Source organism: Heterocephalus glaber, unplaced genomic scaffold (assembly GCF_053883595.1).
Source record: "Heterocephalus glaber isolate CG9 unplaced genomic scaffold, H.glaber_assembly_v1.0 deba00000738, whole genome shotgun sequence".
Taxonomy (NCBI): Eukaryota; Metazoa; Chordata; class Mammalia; order Rodentia; family Bathyergidae; genus Heterocephalus; species Heterocephalus glaber.
In genome coordinates, this window is record NW_028258161.1 from 7255076 (window position 1) to 7278470 (window position 23395).

The 23395-nt window shown below is 42.0% G+C and overlaps 1 long non-coding RNA gene across 8 annotated transcripts in view; it reads left to right on the forward strand.

Annotated features, from left to right (window-relative positions):
• The first annotated feature begins 6370 nt into the window (after positions 1-6370).
• LOC101711862 (uncharacterized) overlaps positions 6371-23395 on the forward strand; it is a 302781-nt gene continuing 285756 nt past the window's right edge. For all 8 annotated transcript variants that reach the window (XR_015449550.1, XR_015449548.1, XR_015449547.1 and 5 more), the window contains exons 1-3: positions 6371-6596; positions 7141-7277; positions 10034-10143. This is a non-coding gene — a long non-coding RNA (uncharacterized LOC101711862). The remainder of the gene's footprint in view (positions 6597-7140; positions 7278-10033; positions 10144-23395) is intronic.

Below are 23395 nucleotides of genomic sequence, written 5' to 3' on the forward strand. Positions count from 1 at the left end.
TTTTACCCACATCTGTTACCCAAAATTCCTAGTAATTGACCAGGCCCCAAAGGGGCATCATTAGCCAACACCCACACTGAGAACCACAATTTGACCCATGGATAATTTCAGTGAAATAAAGAGCATATAATAAATCAGTTAACATGATCATTTAGATTCTGGCACTGATCGAGACACTATTGGTAGGCTTGAGGCAGAGGACATACTACTGGCTGTTAGTGGAAGTATTGTACTTGAATATTTTATGTGCAAGATAAAAATATTCACATATCTCATTCTTATAAAAGTCTTCTATGTATTAGGGCTTTCAATACCTACATCAATGCTTTTGATTTTTACAGCAACTCTGTGAAGTATAGAAGACAATAGTATTATTTTTGCTTTACACTGATGAAACTGAGTTGAAACTCTGAGAATTTAAGTGATATATTTATGATCACATGGAAAATAAGCAGGAAAGATGAGATTTAGACATGGATTTCCTGAATCCAAATCTGATGTTCTTTCTACTATATCCAAACTGCAATTCATTTCTTTTCAAAGAAAGCTGATGTAGAGTTTGAAAGAATTTAAAAGTAAATTAATAGAAAATACTTACCCAAATAGTAAATTATGTGTCATTGTGCAGTATTCACAAGTTCTAGAACAAGCCCAAGTTCAGATGGAACAAAAATGAGGAATGTCGGTTTAAGTATATTACCGAGTGAAATGAATATAATTAGATATTGGTCTATCTATCTTGAGAAGGGGAAAGCTTACTTGTGCAGATGTGCTGAAGGATTTTGTATGTTCCAAACACAAAGAAATGATACAAGTCTGAGGTGACAGATATGCCAATTACTCCTATCTGATCACTACACATTGTGTATATGAACTGAAAGGTCACACTGCGCCCCACAAAGAGGTACAATCATGATGTGTCAAATAAAAATATATTAATGAAGGTCAGATTTTTCCATTTCAGGTAAAACGAAAAGATGTGATGTAAGGCTTGGTGATGATGAAGCACTTTAGAGACAAGTTTAGGGTTTGCGGTCCAAGTCACGGTACCCAGGGACTTGATCTCAGGTACTGCTTGTACACAGGGACGGATGGTCATCAAAGGTCTGGAAATGAGTCTCTCTGGTGGGCATATACTTTAGACTCTCTGTTCCCTCCATTCCACCAACTCTGGGAAGGTTTCATGGTGTCATTGAAGTTCAATAACCAGCCAAGCCGTGTGTGCCCCCTGAAGACATGTCGATGCATGCCTGTGAGATGTGTGGGAAGCTGACAGAACAAAGCCTCCACCCTCTTAACAGAGGCCCCCGCCTGCCTCTGACTTTGCTTGTACATCGTCTGTGTTCTCAGCCCTTGTCAGAAGACCCGGGAATCTTTCGTTTGTCTGTCTGGATTGTGGACAGAGGACTTTCTCCTGTGCTTTTCTCGCTCGCCCTCCCCCCACCCACCAGGACAAGCTGTCACAGTTTCAGGGACTACAAGCAACAGATCGTTTTATGCTTTAATCCATAAATAAACATTTCTTCCTTTGAACTTCATTAAATTTGGATGTGTTTTCATTTTGAAACAATCTGGCACCCCTAGCATTTAGACATATAAAACTATAAAACTAGCAATTAATTTTGATCTTTAAGAGTACTGGTGGTCTAGAAACGGAGAGTGCATGCCAACAAAAGCAAATGAAAACCTCAAACAAGTAGACATAACACTTAAATAAGAAAATTACAAAGCGTTCTGCTCAGTAGCTAAAGGAGATTATCTTCAACTGGTTCCTGAAGGCCCTTCAAAATTCTGTTCTTGTTTAAAGAATTTCAAAATGGGAATTCTATTTCCTCAAACATTATTCATGTGAATAAAATTACTGTTTGACAAAAACCTGAAAATTAAGCCATGAGTTGGCTGATTATGAAAATATTGACAATATTCATTTTATTAATTCATTTTATTAATTGCAAATACATTAAAGGTCTGAGTGTTTATTAGACCTTGTGTGCTGTGCTAAACACCAAAAGGGGGTAAGACAGGTTCTTTGCATAGATGAGCTAAGAAGGCATTTATCCTACAGCAGTCACTACTGACTTTAGAAGCCAGATGCTCTGACACTGATTGGCTTCCAAAGCTGGCACAAGGAACTGCAGCTCCTGCCCTGGTCTTGGGTCCTATTTTGGAAGGGGGCAGAGGCAGCTTTCTGCTGAGAGGAGGCTCTGGAAGCCCTCTGGGGAGGCCCTGCCAGCTGCCAGCACTGACTTGCCAACGCAGTGGGTGACCTCCCTGGGAAGCAGACCCTCCAGCCCTCATGGCGTCTTCCGATCCCTGTGCCCAAGCCAAGATCTGCAGCAGCCTCAAGGGAGGCCCTGAGCCAGAACCACAAGACAAGCTGCTCCCGAATTCCCAGCCCATGAAACTGTGAGCAGTAATTAGTGATTATTTTTGTTTTCCGCGGCCAAATATGGGGGTGATCTGTTACACAACAGCAGACAGCTAATATATCTAGTTTATACCAGTGCTATTCTAGGGGTCAAGATGGTGAGTCAGATTGGCCGTGTCTGCAAGCCCTAAGAGTTTATCACCTATCAAGAAGATAATCAGCTAAAGAATAAATATGATGGGCCACACATCATATTTTGATGTTTTAGTGATCAGTTCTAAGATTTAAGAGACGAGGACGGTAACTGCTTGACCCGGGGACTTGGGCAGCAACTTGGAGCAGGAGGAAGTGGTGCAGGAGGAAGCAGGCACAAAAGACTCATCCCCCCCAGCTGGAGGACAAAAGCAAGCCAAGGAAGTGAGGATGGAAATGTCATCCAGAGCTGGGATCTGGGAACAAATCAGCTGGGTCAAGGAAAGGGTGGGCAAAGGGAATTCTCTGTCATTTTAGGGAGACCGGGCCACCTGGGTCAGGGTTGATTCTCAAGCAACAGAGATCACTGGAGACTTCTGAATTGGTGCATGGCAATGTAAGGATTTAAAATTGGCTTATTACCTCCATTAGTATTTATTAATCACCTACTATGCATCTACCATGGTGGTAGGTATCGTGAGGGACCAAAAGGACAATAAAGTACCTAGGATGGTTAAGCTTGATGGTGTTGACTGGTTTGGGAGCTGCCCAGGGGATTAGTAAAGCACACTTCGGTTGTACCTAGGTAGGTCATGGAGAAGTGACCTGGGTCTATTCCTGCTTCCTGGCCCCTTCCTCTCTGGTGCTGTTCCCCTGCTCTGCTTCCCTGCTACCATGAACTAAGCAGCTTTGCTCTACCACACCTTTCCGCCATGACATTCCTGCCTTGGAGCCAGCCAACCATGGATGGATGGAGTCCCCTAAAACTATAACTCAAATTAAACCTGTCCTCCTTTAAGTTGTAGGTGTCGTTATTGTGTCCCAGAGATAGGAAGCTGGCGAATACACTACCCTTCCCCTTAAGAAGTATAGTCTCACCAGGCATACAAAATATCCATGCATGAACAATGAAGGTCATTCTGTCTAGATGGCACATGTGAGAAGGTGACACTGAGACCCAGTCTAGTCAATAATAATAGCAAAAGCTTATCTGATATGTGCCAACGGCTAATACTTATATTAATTCAATAAATCAAATATCTATGTGAAGTACGTGATAGTAGTAGGTCTGCTCTGCAAATGAGGAAACAGAGGCATGGACAGTTTAAGTAGTGGCTGGACATCACCAAACTGAGAGTGAGTGAAAGTTTAAACCCAAACTATCTGGCTCTGGAGGCTGTGTATGACCACCATACCATATGGCCTGTTGAATAATAGTTCATCACATTAGCTAGGAATAAACCATCAGATATTAAACAAAGGGGAAGCAGTATTACTTTTATTTTTCTTGGTTGTACCTCAGAACAGTTCTCTGAGGAGGCCCAAAATGTCCAGGCCAAACTGGGAAAGTTCTGGAACACCACTGTAGGGCTGGTCTGGTGTTTTCTTTCCACCACCTTGTTTTGAAAGCAGAAGTACTGGCAATATTGCATAAAACCCCCAGCTGGCTAGATTTCAAGCCCTATTTCTAGACCAGAGTGGTTTGGATCAGGTTGAATAAGATTCTGAGTGTTGGTATGCAGAGACAAAGCCGAACCTCAGCAAACCGAGAAAAGACAAGCAAACCAAAGATTTTCAAATTACGGACTGGTTTAGGGGCTTTGGGCAAATGTCCATTAGCAATGGGGATGCAATGATCAAGCTTGTTTTTAGCTTAGGTCCACAGGGTTAGGCTTTGTTGTCGGCTGCTGTCCTGTAAAAAGTGCAATTTCTGCTTGCCTGGGACCTGGCAGCAGCAGGAATTAGAAGAACAACTTACTTTTGTCAGTTTCCTGTTAAAACTTTCCTTAAAACGATTGTATTGGCACCGACTGGTTTCTACTCACTTTATGATTCTTTTATATTCCAAAGTTATCATAATCACGGGGTTGATAAGTGAATAATGATAATGCTTCATTACATAATTATATGAAGAATAAGTAATTAGGAAAGTTAAAATTGTATATAGTTATAATTTCTTCACACGGCTTTTGCTGCCCCTCTTTCCTGTTCCACACGTCTTGAGCACAGGCACAGAGGCGATTAGGACTTAGGTGCCGGCCCTGGGGAGCTCCAACCGGGCCGGAAGTGCTGCCTAGGGCGTCAGGCCTCAGGTGCCTCTGATCCTCCCCGCACTGCAGTCTGGCTCTGCTCTCTGCCATTCCCAGTGCTCACTCTGCATTTCACAGATGAGGAAAGTGAGGGTCAGAGAAATAAATGGCAAATCTTGGATGTGAACCCAAGTGTGAACCCAGCCTTTCCCAGTTGCATGTCTCAAATGCGCGCTTGTGGACCTCAGCCTCCCCTTTGTCTGGGAACTGCGGAGAAGCTCGTCTGCCCACTCGCAGTGCACGGGAAGAGGTGCTGTTGCTCTTTGTACAGAGTGATGCACGGGGAAAGCAGGAGGTGGAAAGGCGGGAGTTACCATCTGCCCTTGGCAGGACCGCCGGATGTCTCCAGCTGCTGTGTGCATGTAGGTGAAGCCGCATGTGCGGCAAGGCCACCTCCGTCCTGCGCGGGGAGCTCAGGGAGACTAACATGTTACATGGTGCCATGAATTTTTAATGACGTGGACTTGAAAAGTCGTTTCAGAAGGTGAGCAAAATACTATGTTAATTGAGCAGTGCTGCTCAGCCTCCTTTTCCCGATGTTGTCTTCAAGTGAAGTATGGCTGAAATATCAGCTGTCAGATGATGAATATTTTAAAGAAAATTCTATTATGCACCCAAGGTTCATTCAGCTCGGTAATGAGAGTAATGAGGACGGTTACCTTTAGGGAAAGGAAGTGAAATCACTCTTGCCACTTACTGGGGGCTGGTGTGACAGCCATCTGCTCTGAAAGTGCGCTGCATCTGGGGAAATCACAGCTGCCTGTCTCACACTCACCCAGTAGGAAAAAGTCTACCTTACAATGGTTCGGAACTCTGTCTGTGGCAGAAAGCTGGCTGCAAACTATTTTTATTCCCTGGGCTGATTGTCGAGGTAGAATCCATCACCTGATGAATATTCAGTGGGTGGAAAAAAAAAAAAAAAGAGCACGATTCCATCCTTCCTCTCCCGCAAAGCCCTCTGTGGCCCAAACAGAGAAATCACAAAGCCGAGAGAGGAAGAGCCAGACACATCCCCTTCCTCCTCAGTGCAAATGCTCCGCACAGATGCTGGGAAAGGTCTGACCCTGGGAAAGGCAAAAGGAAAGGGAGTCAATTTTCAAATTATTTCAGAGAAGTAGCCGGAGAGAAAAGAAGACGGCCTTGAAACTGGGCGGCTGTGCAAATCCAGCAAGGTGGATTCTCATTCTTGTAGCCACTTCGGGTCCAAGAGAGGCAGCCCGGCCTTTGGAGGCTGGGGTGGAGGAGTGGACAGCGGAGGAAGAAAAGGGCCCCTGCTGTGCTGCTGCAGGGCAGGGTCCGGCAGAGGCCAGCGACAGCCATGGCACAGCGGGGCTGGCAAACAGCGCACAGTGCCCTTCTGCAGAGGAGAAAGAGAATCATTATTTCTGCTCAGGCTTTGCTAGCTGTGCAACCATTGCTCGATGAGCTAAAATGGAAGTATTTGTTATTTTTGTTTCTGCGGTTCCCGTAGGGTCTGATGACAGGAGGCTGCAGAGTGACTATAACCAAACCCAGCCAGGCACCCTTCACGCCCCCCTCGGCCTGCTCAGCTTCCTCGATCTCCCCTCCCAGGTCCCAGCCCCACACTGTGCTCCTGGCGCATGATTTCCTGGCGGGCAAGGTGGTGCTCACACTGCGGGGCTCTCCGGGTTTGCTCCCTGTGAGTGTGCCCGGGAAAGAAGCTGGAAAGCCAGGCTCCGCCTCCGGAAGAGCATGGAGCACTGGGTAATAACTCACCCGGATGTCCATCGGGTGTCTGTGAGGAGCATCCCAGCCACTGGTCCCTGGCATCTGAGGGTACATTATCCTTGCCTTCTGTTCACTCATTCTGTGACCGTGTGGGGCTCGGAGACAGTAAGAAGGCCACTAGAAACCACACAGCTCTAAAGAGCAGCGAGGCTGGAACCTGGGCCCACAAACCCACGTCGCTGCTCCCCCTTCCCCAGGTAATCTCAGAGGCCGCAGGAAGCAGTCGGCCTCGGCCTCCCGGTGGGAGTCTTTTGCTCTGGCTTCTGAGCCCCTTCCAGGGCTGCCGGGGAGGCCGGAGCAGCCTGCTTCTCTCTCTGGCCGTGGGCTCCCCGGTCCCGGTCTCGGGTGGTCTCAGTCTGGCCCAGCCACCGTTTGCAGAACTGCAGCTGCCAAGCTCACACAGCGACAGGAAAGGGAAGCGCGGGAGGAATTTCTAGTATACAGTCTACGCCCACCCCGAAACTGGGTTGCGAGTCGGAGCTGCGGGGCTCGGGCAGGGCTTGGCCTGCCGCGCGGGTGGGGGATCCTGGCTGCAGACAGAGGCACACGTGCGGTTCCAAAGTTCAACCTAGCAATTTACTAATAGAGCGCAGGGGTTTAGTTGTCACCTAAAAATACTTAATGCTGTTTTTCTGGTCCCATAAAACTTCTGGGTTTGTGATACCCTGAAGTAATGCCGAATGGAAGGGTTGAGCAACAACTGGGAAGAGCAAAACAGTCTGTTCTGCCATCCCAACCCAGGCCAGAGCGACCTGCTGGGTTTCCAGCAACACAGACTGCGCCAGCCGGGAGCTATACCCCCAGAACTTCCTCCTGCCACCGCCGTGCGCAGGCGCGCCCTTTCCCGACAGACGTGAAATGTGAAATCGTCTGAGAAGGTAACTTAACGTTTCTCTTGCTTAAAAAAGGGAGTCAAAATTCTGAAATGTTGCTTGGCCTAGAAACAGTGCGGATCCTAACGAATGAGGCAGGGATTTGAATTCAGGACTGATTCCAGAGCTCACGTTTCTGCTGCTCTCTGTGCCATTAGCGGGGCCCAGTCGCAGCTCTGTTCGTTACCTTTAACCCAGGCACAGCAGTGGCCTCCTCAAGTCCAGCCAGGGTTCCCCTCAAACTCACCAACTCACCTCCTTGTTCTGAGGCTGACAAATCTGTCATTTCAGGCGGCTGGAGCTCACCTGCCTCAGCCTTTTCCTTTGGGCGCCTCTGGGTGGAGTCGCCCGCCGTTCCCAGCCTCCTCCTGCGGGGACAACTGGTCCAGCAGGCCCCGTGTTCAGGATCTAACTGGGGAGGTGGGCTGCATGCTTTCCTAGTCCTCTCTCCTGCCCTGGGGGCGGGCGGCCAAGTGGTCCTTGGGGTGCAAAGAAGGAAGTGAGGAAAACACACAGAAAGACCGGATTCTTCCTCCCTAGAGCAGTGGGAGCTGGGCAAAGGAACTGGGACTCAGATGGCTCTAGCCAAGGACTGTTAGGGACCTGCTCAACTGTGGCTGGAAAGATAGAGACAGAGCCCAGAAGAGGTTGCCACCAGCGAATGGAAACATCATCAGCCTCACAGCGAGTCTGCCTCTCTGCACTTTTGGGCTGAGTTTTGGTGAATAGCCCCCGGGATGTTTGAACGTGCTGGGTGTTTCTTCATACCCTTCTGCCAGGCCGCAGTGGACAGACACCGCTGCATGAGCACAGTTAGGCAAACACGGCAGGTACAGCTCACTTATGCAAGCAGTTCTCTTTTTTGGGGGTGGGGGGGGGTTATTTGAGCTGAAGTCTCACTATTTAGTTCAGGTTGGCCTTGAACTCACTGTGTAGCCCAGGCTGGCTTTGATCTTCCTGCCTCAGCCTCCCAAGTGCTGAGTTCATAGGTGTGTGCCACGACGCACAGTTTGTTCTGGAACTCTTGAAGTAAGATTTTACTGCGTTCTTTTCTTTTTTCATTCTTTTTTTTCTTCCCTCCCTCCCTCCCTTCTTCTTTTCTCTCCTGTCTGCTCCCTCCTCCCCCATTGAGGGTTGAACTCAGGGCCTTGTACATGATGGGCAAGGGTTCTACTGATGAGTTACACCCCAGCCCCTTTTATGGTTTGTTTTTGAGACAGGGTCTTGCTTTATAGTTCAGGCTGGTCTTGAACTTGCCACCCTCTAGCCTCCTCCTCCAGGGTGGCTGGGATTACAGGTGTGTGGCAGCTTGTTTGTCTGGATTCTGTGCTTTTCTTAGCAATAAGCAGCCTGAGGACACCTTCCCTGAGGGGAGCAGACCCTGAGTGTTATCCTGGCTGCCCAAAGTACTGGCTCAGTGCTCTGCTACACCCACTTCCTGTAAGGCTGGGAAGTGCTTCTAAGCAAGTTTAGGGAGTCCACAGGCCCAGAATAGCTTTAATTTCACCCATGAAAGACAATTTCTAATATTTGTCCAGCTACTTAAAACTCATTAATTTCACCAGTAAAAATCCATTTGGACACCTAGTGTATTCATTTGCAAAAATGTTAATTTTATCGCTATTTTTCAGTTGTTGTAAAGTAGGTATAACACGGAATTTACCATCTGAACCACTTTAAGCTTGCAGTTCGGTGGCAGTAAATACATTCATATTGTTGTGGATCCACCACCACCATCCCTCTCTAGAACTCATCATCCTGCAGAATGGAAACTCTGTCTCTACTAAACTAATAACTCCCCATTCTCTCTGCTGCCCCCTAGCGGCAGTCCTCCTTTCCATTTCTATGAGTTTGATGGCTTTAAGTAGCTCAAGTGAACTCACATAGTATTGGTCTTTTTGTGACCTGTTTCACTTAGGGTGATAGCCTCAAGTTTCGCTCTCATTGTGGCATGTGTCAGAATCTTTCACCTTTCTAAGGCTGAATGATATTCTCCTCTGTGTTTTGCTTTGTCCACTCATTATTGGAGGACCCTTTTGTTGGTTCTATCCTTTGACTATTGTGAATAACACTGCTACAAACATTGGCATTCAAATAGCCCTGAGCGACCCGCTCTAAAGTATTTAGAGTATTATCACTGGAAGTGGGGCTGCTAAATAGTGTTATGTAAAATGTCAGTTTTTTAAGGTGATAATGATAGCAGAAGAATTTTCATTGCTATTTCAGCGTATGGTTCTTGTCACAGAGTTCTGCTGATCTCTCTGGCCTGGGCATTCTGGAGAGCTCTGCAGAGCTGACCATTGTGAAAATGAGTGGATAAACTTACTGCCCTTTGCTCACATCACAGAGATTATACCTGGATATTACAGCTGGTAACTCAAAGCTATGTGACATCTTATATTCCCCCAAAGAAACCAGGGATGTAGCTCAGTGGCTCGGCACCTGCCTGGCAAGTGCAAGGTCCTGAATTTGATTCCCATTATCAGAAGAATAAAGTTCAAAAAGAACTAGAAGCTTTTGGACTACAGAGATTGAGTCCAGTATTTATTTTGCTTACCTTATGGGTAGTTACTCATTCAAAAGAGTCAGAGAGGTAAGAGAGATCACTGACTCAAAAATGGAAAATGAAGATTCTAATACTGTGCCTTCTCCTACAGGAAATCTTGGGCAAGACCACCATTTTCTCATCTTTGACCTCATGAGGGCTCATGTCCGCTCCCATGGGTAACAGTCGAAAGTATGTGTGTATCTCTTCTATACAGGTATGGCATTTGCTGACAGGCAGCTTGCTGAGGGAGAAGATGCAACTATTTCACTTGTGACTTGCTGCAGATGGTGTTGTCTGCAAGGCACCTGGGACTTACTCCTTCAGGTAAGGAGAAGCGGAGCCCAGGCTTTTCCCTGGGGCAGGGAGAAGCAGAAGCCCAGTCCTGCCTCTGTCTTTTTGTTCCTCCTCCTTTCTTAAGTCTGATTCTGTGGTTTGATTTGAGGTGGGGGAGGGGAGAAGAGCAGGGGAATCAGGCAAGTGGAATCATCTTTTCCTTGCAGACTTGAGATGACTGATCAAACTGTCCCCTCAGCCTGTCTCAGATGCTTAGTGTCATCTCAGGCTCCAGTTAATACTGGCTCTAATCAGTGACTTAAGCTCATATCAGATCAAGTGACAGAAATTGGAATGCTAGGCCCTGCTCGGCAGACTGCAGCTCACATGGAGGTCTGTTTACAGGGACTTTGACTAGGATTTTCTGGAGAGAAAAAAATAAGACGTCATGTTTTGTTTTGAATTAATGCAGCCACCAGGTTTTCATTCCAAAATGTCACATGCAGAAAATCAAAGAAGTCCTTGTATAAATAAAAGGAAAAAAAAAAGGTTCTGTCTATTTGTAATGGAAAGTATTTTCATGGAGCACCCGACAGACCTCTAAGAGGCTTGGCACTTCCTTCAGGTGAAATCTCTCAAAAATCATAGCATAACATTTAGATTTGTCCAAGTTTCTTCATGACAGGAGATTTTTAAAAAATCTTATTTTAGTTGTGTTTTAAGTCAAAAGAAAAATATATAAGAGTCTCTTATCTAGGTCATAACATGAATCTTCTGATTCAACTAAAATGAGAAAAACTTTCAGCTTCCTTTTCTATTGGCTTTTGTTTTAGTTTAGTTACAGTCTTGAGAAGGATTCTGTGAAAGATTATTCTGGGGATTTGTTTTTGTTCTCTCACCAGTTTCTCTGGAAAACTTGATCAGGGAGGTGTAAAGGATGATTTTGTTTCATTTGACCTGTCAGATCTGAATCCTCAGCGAGAGACGGGTGGGAGTTGCTGAATATCCTCCAGCAGTTTGCCATATTGAGCGTTAACTGTCAGTCACGGGGATGGAGAGCAATGAGCTCAGTTCCCCGTGGGGCTGGTTTGTTTCCTTTGGGTTTATTGTGTTAAACCTCCTGAAATGTGCTGGCTGGAGCTGCCATCTTTAACAGCTCTCCTCACTGCAAAATATATTTCTAGGCCTTGCCAAACCCTCATATTTGCTTCAAATGGCCACTTTTCTTGGTGTGTGTCAGCTTTCCATTGCTGTAACAAAATACCTGGGATAATCAACTGAAAAGGAGGGGAGATTTATTTTGGCTCATAGCTGCAGAGGTTTCAGTCCAGGGTCATTTGGCCCTGTTGCTTTGGGTCTGTCACGGCACAATGTTTTGTGGCAGAAGTGTGTGGTGGAGGAGGCCAAATACCTCATGGTGACTGGCAAGCAAAGAAGGGGGAAGAAGGTGGGCTGAGGTTCCAATCTCACCTTTAAGGGCAACCTTCAATGACCTAACTTCCTTTCACTGTGTCCCACCTTGCAAAGGCTCCACCACGTGGTGCGTGGGCTGGGGACAAAACCTTAATGACACATGGGCCCTTGGGGAACATTTTGTATCTGAACTGTAGCCCTGGGCATCAGTTGCTATTTACCTCTCCTTTCTTCCTGGAGAGATTTCTCCACCTCACCACCTCCCTCCTCTGGCCCTCCCAAACTTGTGACTTTACTGAGTTTCTCCTTGTGATTTCTCCCTTGCTTTAGTAGATTCAAGAGTAGATGAAGCAAATGTGTGAGCAGGGCCGGCAGTGAAGAGCAGAGGGAGCTATGTTGTCCTCTGTGTGCTCAGCAGTGTCCCCCAGGAAGCTGGCGTGGGCAGTGTGTGTTTGCCAACCCTAATTTATAGATGGAGCATTGCTAAAGGTCGCAGAGCTAGTGAAGGGTAAGCCTAGGAGAGAGCTCCCAGCTCCTGGTCTAGGGTGTTCCTGGATGGGACACTACCTCATGGAAAGTAGTGTCAGAAGATCTGGAATCACGTATGGTTGATATGAAATCTAAAGACCCAGATTTGAAAGCAGGCATGTCACTACACACGTGATCTGAAAATATAAACTCTCAGAGCCCCTCTTCCATTTTCTGTCATGTGATTCCTACTTCACAGTATCCCTGGGAGATTGGATAAAGACACAGAATGGAACCTTATAAAGATACTCTAAGAACACCTGCAAGACTTTTGAAAAACAACTAGAGTTGGCTGCATTTTTGCCTCTGAAAAATTCATCAATTAGTTCCTCTCTTTAGAAGAGGGTGGCTTAGATGAGCAGAGGGATAAAAAGTCTGGGTCAAGAGCTCTGTGAATGCTGTTGCATTGGTTGTGATCATTAATAGTGACAAAGGAGCCAAGTCTTACAAAATGAATTAAACAAGATATTTCCTTACTTGTAAATGGAAGAGTGGAATAACTGAAGAAAAGATACAACTATTTTCTTAGAATATGTATTCAGTGATTTACCATCAGATACTTACTGATAATGCCAGATAGATGCCAGATGGTGCTGTTTCAAGGGGCAAGTTGTAAGCAGGACAGACAAGCTCCTTTCTCTTATGGGTCTTGCACTGTCAAGAAGAAACAGAGATAATAAGGGAATAATGCAACAATGCACAAGAAAACATTGGTGTTTTCATGACACAACGACAATAGCCACACCACAGCAGGGTGATGCCACTTGAATGACTGGAGGTTTTTGGAATGGAAAGCAGGAAGGAGGCCTTTGTGGGCAGATGACATTTTTCATCCTGAAAAATAAGAAACCAGCCATGCAGCATATGGGAAAGAGCAAGGCAGCCAGAGGGTCAGCGGGGCTTGGTGGTGACCTGTGTCGAGGGAGAGGAACCTGAGGCGAGCATTCGAATCCAAGGTAATTGTGCTTGTCCTCGAGTGCACCAGGTGCAGCCAGAAGGCAGGGGGATCCCCTCACACAGGTATGGCTACCCTAACCAGGTGTTTCAGAAGCTCAGACCTGGTCCACAGCACCTGCTCTTGCCTGGGAAGGCAAAAGAAGTGGGAGAGGTCTTCAAGTACACACAGTGGCATGGCGGGTGCAAATGGGGTAGAGAACTGTGCTGTAAGGAAGGCGGAGAGCTCTTCTCTGTATTCAGAAGGCAAAGGGTAGAGAGAAGCAGAGAAAGTAGCTTGGGTCAAGCAAAGACCCAAATCTGGGTGTTGCAACAGGCAAAGTTTGGAGGTCTTTGAGCAGATAGTTTTGACTGAATCATGGGTTTTCCCAGGCACTTCACAGAAATGGCCAGAATAGTGAAGAAGGAAAAGGATATTTGTGGAGGGCATCAGAGGGGGAACTGAGGCACTTGGATTTCCTAGGATGGTGAGGGGAGAGGCTTAGTAACTCTTCAGGATGGATTTCTACAGAGATGAAACCTAAACCTTTCTGTCTCTCGGGGGAGGATATTTAAAGTGTTTGCTCTCTGTCTCCACCCTGTTAACCCATTCCCATGTCCTTCCCCCATCAGTCAGCCCAGTGTAAAAGGCTGAGCTTTTCCTGTTAAGTATGCTTTTCCTTCCAGATGTGACCAACATTTCCCCTTGAGTACCCAGGTTTATAATGTGATGGTTGCCATCACAACAACACAGCTGAACGCCCCCCCCCATAGAATTTAAACTCAGCCATGCTCGAACCAGCTATCTTTGAGAATGTCCATAAATTAGTAGACAGTAGGGATAAGTCGCATGCTTAGGCTGAGTCCTGGAAGGTGAACATGAACTTCTGCCTGACAGAATGCCAGCAAAGGATGGGAAACCAGGTCTCCTTGCATGTGGTGGCCTTGGTCAAGAATCTGGCTTCCTAGCTTAGTCCCCTTCAGAGATGAAAGTTGCCACACCCCACTAAATTAAGATCAAAGTGGATTAAAGATTTAAATATTAAGACAGAAACACTAAATTTGCTGGAAGATAAGTTAGGTAGAACTCTTGAAGACATTGGTATAGGAAAAGATTTTATAAACAAAACCTCAGTGGCACGGGAACTTGTACAAAGAATCAACAGCTGGGATCTTATCTTTTTAAAAAGCTTCTGCACTGCAAGAGAAACCACCAACAGAGCTAAGAGACAACTTACAATGTGGGTAAAAATTTTCAGCAATTATACCTCAGACAAAGGACTACTATCTAGAATATATAAAGAACTGAAAAAAATCAGACCCCCCCCAAATTCAAAGACCCAATTCAAAAATGGGCATCTGAAATGAACACACATTTCTCAGACAAAGAAGTAAAAGCAGCAAATAAATATATGAAAAAATGTTCAACATTACTGGTTATTCCAGAGATGCAGATGAAAACAATGCTGAGATTCCACCTCACCCCAGAAAGAATGGCTGTTATTAAGAAATCATCAAATAACAAATGCTGGCAGGGGTGTGGAGAGAAAGGAACCCTCCTCCATTGTTGGTGGGAGTGCAGACTGGTGCAACCACTGTGGAAATCAGTGTGGAGATACCTCAAAGAATTAGGCTTAGAGGTCCCATTTGACCCAGCTATCCCCCTGCTGGGCATCTTCCCAAAAGAATTAAAAAAATCATGCCACAGCAATATATGTGCACCCATGTTTGTAGTGGCACAGTTTGTAATAGTGAAAGTTTGGAAACAGCTCAGGTGCCTATTAACTGGAAACTGGATAAAGAAGATGTGGTTTTTTTTTTTTTTTAATAAAATGGAGTACTACTCAACCATAAAGAATGAGAAACTAGAGACATTTATAGCTAAATGGATGCATATTGAGGCCATCCTCTTAAGGGAAATAAATAGGACACATATGTGTAAATACCAAATAGTTTCTCTAGTGTGAGAAACTGAAAGTGTGAATAAGGATACATGTGAATGAAATGGCCTAATAACTTATTTCTTGGATTGTGTTTCCATTGCGTGTCATATGACTGTATCGAAATTTAAATTAGGGAGAAGCTTGGCTTATGTGGAGCCTGCTAACTACCTGGAGTTTTTTTCCAGATCATTATTTGTTCAGTGTTGCTTTTGGGGATCTTTCTGAAACAAATCACATCCTCTGGTGTCTTGTTGGTGCTTGAGATGCTTTTTTAAGTTATGTGGAAAAATGTTTAAGTGCTTTTCAGTTTTGTTTTGGTTGAGTTCTACTGTATTTGAAAATTATTGTAGTTTTTTTTCCCTTGCATTGTTCTTCTTTGAATGGTTTTAATTTTTGTATGCATGTGTGTTTGATAATAAAGTTATTTTAAAAAAAGTTGCCACATCCCGTTCTTGATTGCAAGCTCAAAGTCTGTTTCTATATCACTTTCCTCTTGTGCACTTTCTTTTCTTTTTGTCAATCTCATCCTTTCAATTTTTTCTAGGCTGAAATTCAGCTGTGCTAAATTCCCATAGGGCTCTGACCTCAGGCAGAGACTCGGAAGGGTAACTGACCTTCTCACTCTACCCCCTTATCTGATCTCCTCTTAATAGAGATGTATTTAAGCCTCAAAGTTGAAATCTGGAGTGAAAAAAATAATAATTAAAACGATCATTGTCCAATCACTAAAAAGCCTATTTCTGTCCTTCTCTGCCATTTATTCATGAGAATAAGTGGTTTGCTTTTAAACTCCTTTTTTTTTTGGTCTTCATGCTTCTATTCAAGAATTTTGGCAAGGTTGTCAAAGAAGTGGGAAATGGCACATCTAGTGTCTCTTTTGCTATGTTTGCTATACAACTGTGGGTGAGCCAGGATTCTCCAGCAAAGAGGGAGAGGCCATGTATGAAGGCTGCTGAGGTTTCTTAGCAGTTGCTGAAGGAGGAAGTGCTCATCATGCATCTCAGCGTAAAGCTCTTGGTATCTGTGATTGTACAAAAGCAGCTCACACGAAAAAAGCACATACTTTACTTCTGATTTTAAAGGAAAGTGACCTCAAGTGAATTATAATCTGTCTCCAAACTAAATAATCATTTCAGGTGAGCATTGTGGTCCCAGTTAATCCCCTGAGGCAAAATCACGAGGGAGGACAGTTATCTATCCTTATTACTTCTTTCTTGTGGACCCTGCTTTCCAAGTTTCAATGCTAAACTCCCTTTTCTGTGCCAAGTGCCCTAATTCTGCCTAAATCAACAGAGAAATAAGTGACTCATTGATTATTTTGGCAAGCAGTTGAATGCATATTCCAAGTCAGGTGATCTGAACAGCAGATTCACCCAGAAGTATTATGTTTATCTCTCTGAGGGATGTTTGTATCCTAGAAGTACAACAATAAAAACAAGACCCGGAAAGAAATAGACTGTACATAAAACTAATCATTGGAGAATTATTCCCAACAGCAAAAAACTGGAAACAATTCAAGTATGCATCAATATACATGGGGCTAGTTTTAAACTAGTATACATCCACATGATGAAATAGTATACAGTTATAATAAGGATCAAGAAACAGTACATATTTTATGTACTGTTATAAATTAATCTCCAGGATATTTTATAAAGTAAAAACAGTAAAGCTAAGAAGCAGAACTGTGAAACTGTATGGCTTATAATCTAAACAGAAGGAATAAGAATACTACATATACTAAAATATATGTATATATATTTGTATATACCATTATATGTAAATATATACACTGTATAATGCATATACAATACATATTTATACATAATCCATATGCATATTTGTACATATAAAGTAAAACCTAACAAAAATTCACTCAAATAGGAAAGGATGGTAGTATAAGGATAGATAGAGAACATAGATTTCTCTGAATATATATTGTTTTGTAGATGTAGTTTTGAAATCATGTATTTTATCAAATAAACTTGGTAAAACAATTCCTAAAAGAGAGAAAAGCAAAAGTAGTAAGTGAACCTGGCCCCATATCATATTGGTGGCCTAATTGCACTAAGAGGAATTAGTTCAAATGGCTTTAAACAGCGTAACTTGTTTATACATGCCTACAAAAGTATACCCCAAGAAGAAAACAAACCCCAAGAAAACAACAACATAAAACCCACACTCTAAAAAACAAATCTTAAACTGTCATCAGTACTCATATTGTCATAATAACATTGGAGTTGCTAGTCTAAAACTGGTAGAGTCATATTCTTAGATAAAGCAGTTGCACAAAGGTTTAAGTTTGGTTTCTCTGTGTAAGAGAAAGGTATGCAGAAGCAGAGCAAGATGGCAGCTGAGTGAGGTCCTCAGCCATCATGGCCACCCGCACACATCCATTTCAACAGCTGTTCACAAGCCAACAAGAGCCACAGAAGCCAGGTGAGAGAACATGGGGTGTGGTTTTAGGACAATAAAAAGAAAAGCACTGAAGAAAGTGGGGAGGAAATCGTTGCTTGTGTCAATTCCTCTTCTCCAAGCAGCACAGTGTGTTGAAATGTTTCCCACTTGGGAGAGGCAGTGGGATTCTGTCCAGGCCTTAGATTTGAAACTGAATACCAGGCTCAGAATCATAGAAGTTAAATAAAAACCCCATAATACCAACCTTGGTATGAACGCAGAAAGTCTTTTCCCTTTGAAAAATGTCAACCCAGGCTTTGGCATAGACCTCAAAATAGTGATCGATAAATGCCCCTAGTGGGCAAATTGTGGTTTCTAACCTCATATTAGAATTATCATAGTATCGCTTAGGCTGATTCCATGTCTGGGGCAAGAAATATAGAGCAAGTATATAAAGTAGCATTGAGGCAACTTGAGGGTGAAAAACAGGACAACTTCAGTATTGATAAGAATGACAGTTGCAATGAATTCAAACATCAAATAATATAGTCAATGAGATCATAGTAATACTAATATAATCTTTTCAGGGTGCTGGTAAAACAGTTATTATGAAAACTAGAAAATAAAGGAAAAGCATCGAAAACATTTGGTTGCCAATAGGCATATTTATCCTGTGCTTCTGGACAATGAAATATTTGATGAATATATAACAGATAAATAATAGCATTAGAATATGATTTGTGACCCCAGAAGAATTGATGAATCTAGACAGTAATCATCAATGCCTGGTAAGAGTAAAACATGAGAAACCAGTGGTTTCGCCTATGCTTCTTGGTGAAAGGATGTGTTCTACTATACTTATGGAAGTTGAACTTGATGAAGTATCTAGGTCTTATAACCAGTGTACAGGAAATACAGGAGACAGAGGAATACATTCTACACCATTAGGATGTAATCAGCAATATTCAGAATTGGAGACATTTTACAGGACACTAGCCTCAGGTTTTCAGTATATACATTACAAAGAAAAATAAAGAGGGAAAGGGAAAGTATACAGATTTAAGAATGATGCAAGAACCATATCATGTATGATTCTTGTTGAAATAATGATTTCAAAAATGTATAAAAATGTATTTTGAGAGAATATAGGAAATTTGAACATGAAATCTTTAATGATATTGAGGAATTATTGTTTAATTTTTTTAATTAAAAAACTTTATTTTTCAGAAGAGTTTTAGGTTCACAGCAAAATTGACAGAAAGTACAGAGGGTTTCCATAAGTTTCCCTGTCTGCATACATGCACAAAGCCCCCCTCTTGACACCTGAGCGGTACATTTGTTAAATCCACGAAGCTACATGACACGTCATTATCACCCAAAGCCAAGAGTTCACCTCAGGGTTTGTGCCCAAGGGTCTTAGGGTTTGTATTTAATGACAGGTATCTGCCATCACAGTATCATACAAAAAAGTATTGCCCTAGAAGTCTTTACCTAATAATTATCCCTCCTTGTCTCCGAACGCTTGTCAACCACAGATATTTTTATGGTATCTATAATTTTCCCTTTCCCATAATGTTGGAATTTTGCAGAATGTAACCTTTTCAGACTGGTTTCTTTTATTTACTAATATGCATTTAAATTCCCTCCATATCTTTGCATGGCTTGATAGCTCATTTGTTTTAAAGTGAAATAATATTCCATTGCCTGGACCTACCATAGATTGTTTACCTTTTTACTGACTGAATGACATTTTGGTTGATCTCAGTTTTGGCAATTATGACAAAAGCTGTTAGAAGCATATAAGTGCTGCTTTTTTGCATTGACATAGGTTTTTCATTCATTTGAGTAAATAGAAAGGAGTGTGATTGCTAAATTGTACAGTAATAATGTGTTTATTCTTGTAAGAAACTGCCAAGCTACATTCCAGAGTGGCTATACCACTTTGTATTCCTAGTCGTAGTGAATTGAGAGGAGAATTTCAGTGTACTCACAGCATCATCAGGGTGTGGTGTTTTCGGTGTTTTTAGGTTTTGGCTATTCTGATATGTGTGTAATGGTATCACAATGCTGTTTTTGCAAATTAAATACTTATGATGGTGAATACCTTTTACATTTAGATCTGTGATCCATTTTGTGTTAATTTTTGTTAAGGCTATAACATCTCTGTCTTTATTTATTTATGCATGTGTATGCCAGTACCATTTTTTGAAAAGATTATGTTTACTCTATTACCTTTGTTCCTTTGTAAAAAACTTTTTAGTTATACTCATATGTATCTATTTCTGGGGCCTCTATTCTGTTTACTTGATCTATTTGTCTACTCTTTTGCTTATACTGAACTTCTTCACTTTAAGATTTTTAAAATGAAAATTATTTATTTATTTTTTATATTATGATTTAAAACCATTATTAGCACATGTTGCAATACCTGATGATTACATTCCTCATGGTGAATTGATACATGTATATAATGCATCTTAATTCTTTTGACATCGCTTTTCCTACCATTCTCTTCCCATTTCTCACCTTTTGATCCCCCTGTCATTTGCAAAAGATCACCTTCCTGTTTCCTATTATCTATCTTTTATTTTTCTCTTTAAAGTTTTTATACTTTGGGTTTCTTGTATAAGAGAAATCATACAATATTTAAGCTTGCATGTCTGATTTATTTCACTTAACATTGTAATCTACAGTTGCATTCATTTTACTATAATGACTCAAATTTATCCTTCTTTATGGAAGAAGAGTAGTGCATGGTGTATAAATACCACATTTTCTGTTACCATTTATCTGTTGATGGACATATATGCCACTTCCAGGGCTATTATGAGTTGTGCTGCTGTAAACATGAGCACTCATGTGTCAGTACACTATTTGAAGTTGAATGATGTCAACCCTCCAAATTTGTAATTTTCCATAAATATTCAGTTGGCTATTGTCTTTTTGTCTGTCCATATAAACTTTAGACTCAGTGAATATCCACAAACTAACTAGCTGGAATTTGATTGAGATTGTGTTGACTATAACTCAAGTTGGGAGGAATTGCTGTCTTGACATGGTGTCTTCCTATTCATGAGCATGGAATATCCCTCCATTTACTTAGTTTTTCTTTGATACCTTTCATCAGCGTTTTGTAGTTTCCCTCATACTGATCTTGTATATATTTTGTTAGACTTAAGTATTTCATTTTTTATGGTGCTGATAAAAATACTATTGTGTTTTAAATTTCAAATTCCACATGTTCATTGCTGGTAAATAGGAAAGTGATTGACTTTTGTGTTTTAACCTTTAACCTTTTAACCTTTAAACTGGCTATAATCACTTATTAATTCCAAAGTTTCTTTTTTGCCAGGCACAGAACCCACACTTATAATCTCAGCTACTCAGGATGAGGCAGGAGGATTGCAAGTTTGATGCCTGTCTGGGGAAATTAGCAAGACTGTGTCTCAAAAAATAAAAAGGGCTGGAGATGTAGCTCAGTGGTAGAGTACCCCTAGATTCAATCTCCAGTACTGAAGAAATAAACAAACATAACAAAGTTTCTCTCAATTCTTCCAGATTTTCTATGTAGATGATCATGTCATCTGCAAACAGACAGTCTTATTTCTTCCTTCACAACCTGTATAATATTCTTTTCTTGTCTTATTGCATTAGCTAGAACTTCTATTTAGATGTCAAAAAGGAGAAATGAGAGGGGATATCTATGCTTTATTCCTGATCTTAGCAGGAAACTCCTAGTTTCTCACCATTAAGTATGATGTTAGCTGTAGTGTTGTTTGTTTTGTAAATATTCTTGTCTACAAAGAAGTTCTCTATTTTTAATTTGTTGAGAATTTTCATGAGTAAATGTTAGAGTTTGTCAAATGCGTCCTCTGCTTTTATTGACATAATCATTTGACTCTGTTATTGAGATGGAAGACATTAATTAAATTTTGAGTGTGGATCAACCTCACATACATAGGATAAGAACTGATTGTTTATGGTGTAATTCTTTTTTTGTTTGTTTGTTTTTATTTATTTTTGATACTGGGGATCGAACTTGGGACCTCGCACTTGCAAGGCAGGTGCCGGAACCTCTGAGCTAAATCCCTGGCCCCCTATGGTGTAATTCTTTATATACCTGATTGGATTTGATTTCCTAATATTTTGTTGAGTATTTTTGGATCTGTGTTCAGGAGACATTTTGGACTGTATTTTTCTTTTCTTATATTATCTTTGGTTTGATATTGGGTAATGCTGACCCCATAGAGTGTTACAAATTATTTTCTCTGCTTTTATAAGATATTATGGAAGAAGGTATAAATTCTTTCTTTAGTGTTTGGTAGAATTCAGTAGCTTACTCATTTGAGCCTGGTGCTTTATATTTTGGAAGGGTATTAATGTCTTGCTTTGATTTATTTAGCAGTTGCAGGCTTATTCAAATTTATTATTTTTTCTCTAGTGTGAGTTTGTGAAGATTGTGTCTGTTAAGGAATTGGTCCATTTTGTCTAGGTTATCAAATTTTGGGGAATAGAGGAATTTATAGTATTATTTTTATAAAAATCATTCTCCTATCCATGAAATCTGTAGTGATACCCTTTCTTTAATTTATACTACTAATTTGTATTTTCTGTTAGCTTGGTTAGAGGCTTATTAATTTTATCAATCTTTCAAAACCCAGCTTTGTTGACTTTCCCTATTGATTTCCTACTTTCAATTTTCTTGATTTCTACTATAATTTTAACTAAGGTGAACATTTCTACGAAGGCTGGGCTCCTGGCAACAAATTCCCTCAATTTTTGTTTATCTGAGAAAGTGTTCCTCCTTTACTTTAAAAAACAAATTTCTCCTCAATGATTTAAGTATTTCATTTCATTACAGTGGTACCTGGATTCATGAACTTAATTCATTCCACGATTCTGGGGAAGATGGCCACAGTCCTGTTAGTCACCCAATGTGGAGTTCGTGGATGGAAGCAAAATTTTACAGAATGTTTCTGTTTGCGAACCAAATTGTTTGTGAACAGAAGTGTTCGTGAACCGAGGCATTACTATGTTTTCTCATTTTCTTGTTTTCTTGGGCGAAGTGAAGTGTATTTCTTACCTTTGCTCCTGTGGAGGTAAGGCTTTTTTCCTCTTCTGGATTTTTTTGAGTTTGGAAGTTTGAATGGGATATGACTATGTGTAGTGTTTGGAGCACTTTTCTATTGGTGTTCTCCAAGCAGATTATTTGGTGGAAATTCTCAGTCCACAGTGTTTTGAATATTTCTTCAGTTCCTTTTTCTCTTTCCTTCCCTTGTAGTAGTATTTCCCCATGGAGGTGTTACACCTTTGATAGCTGTGACACAATTCTTGTGTAGTCCACTCTCTTCAGTATCTCTTCTCTTTGCTTCTAAGTTTTAAACATTTCAATTGTCATATCCTCAAGGTCAGGGATTCTTTGCCAAGTTCAGAGTACTAACGATCTCATTGCTCAATTTATTTTTGGTGTCATGTTTTAATAATAAGTTCTTTTAGTGATTCTAACTGAAGTATTTAAAATTAAATCATATTATTATGTGTAGGATTTGCCCACTGTAAGGCAATAGAGTGTGTGTGTGGGGGGAGGGGAAGGGTAGGAGGAGATAGAGATGAATAATCCTGTCCATGGGTTAATAAGTGTTGGGTGATACATCTATGGGGATTTATTGCATTATGCTCGCTGAGTTTTGCATGTTTTTGTAATTTTTCATAATAAAAATTTCTCATAATGAAAGAGGCTAACAGAGCGAGGGAAGCCATGTAACCAGGAGGATAAGTAGGGGAAGGATGAAGCCTGGGCCCTTCCCAGCACACAGAAGGGACCAGATATCTGCCTCTGTCTGCCAGCAGCCCCGCTCAGGCACTCTGCCTTTCACGGAGAGCTTTCACTGTTCAGCTTAGTGCCGCTCTCCTCATTCTCTAAGAACTGACATCTGTGGCTGCTGCTCGGCCCTGGAAGAATCCCATGTGTGCTGTTAATCAAGTTGGCTAAGCTGCCACCGAGTCTAGGGGTCACTGATCCCCGTGGACTCAGCTCTGCGCTATTGATTCCTGCCTGCTGCCCCGAGGTCTGTGACCTCTCCGAGACC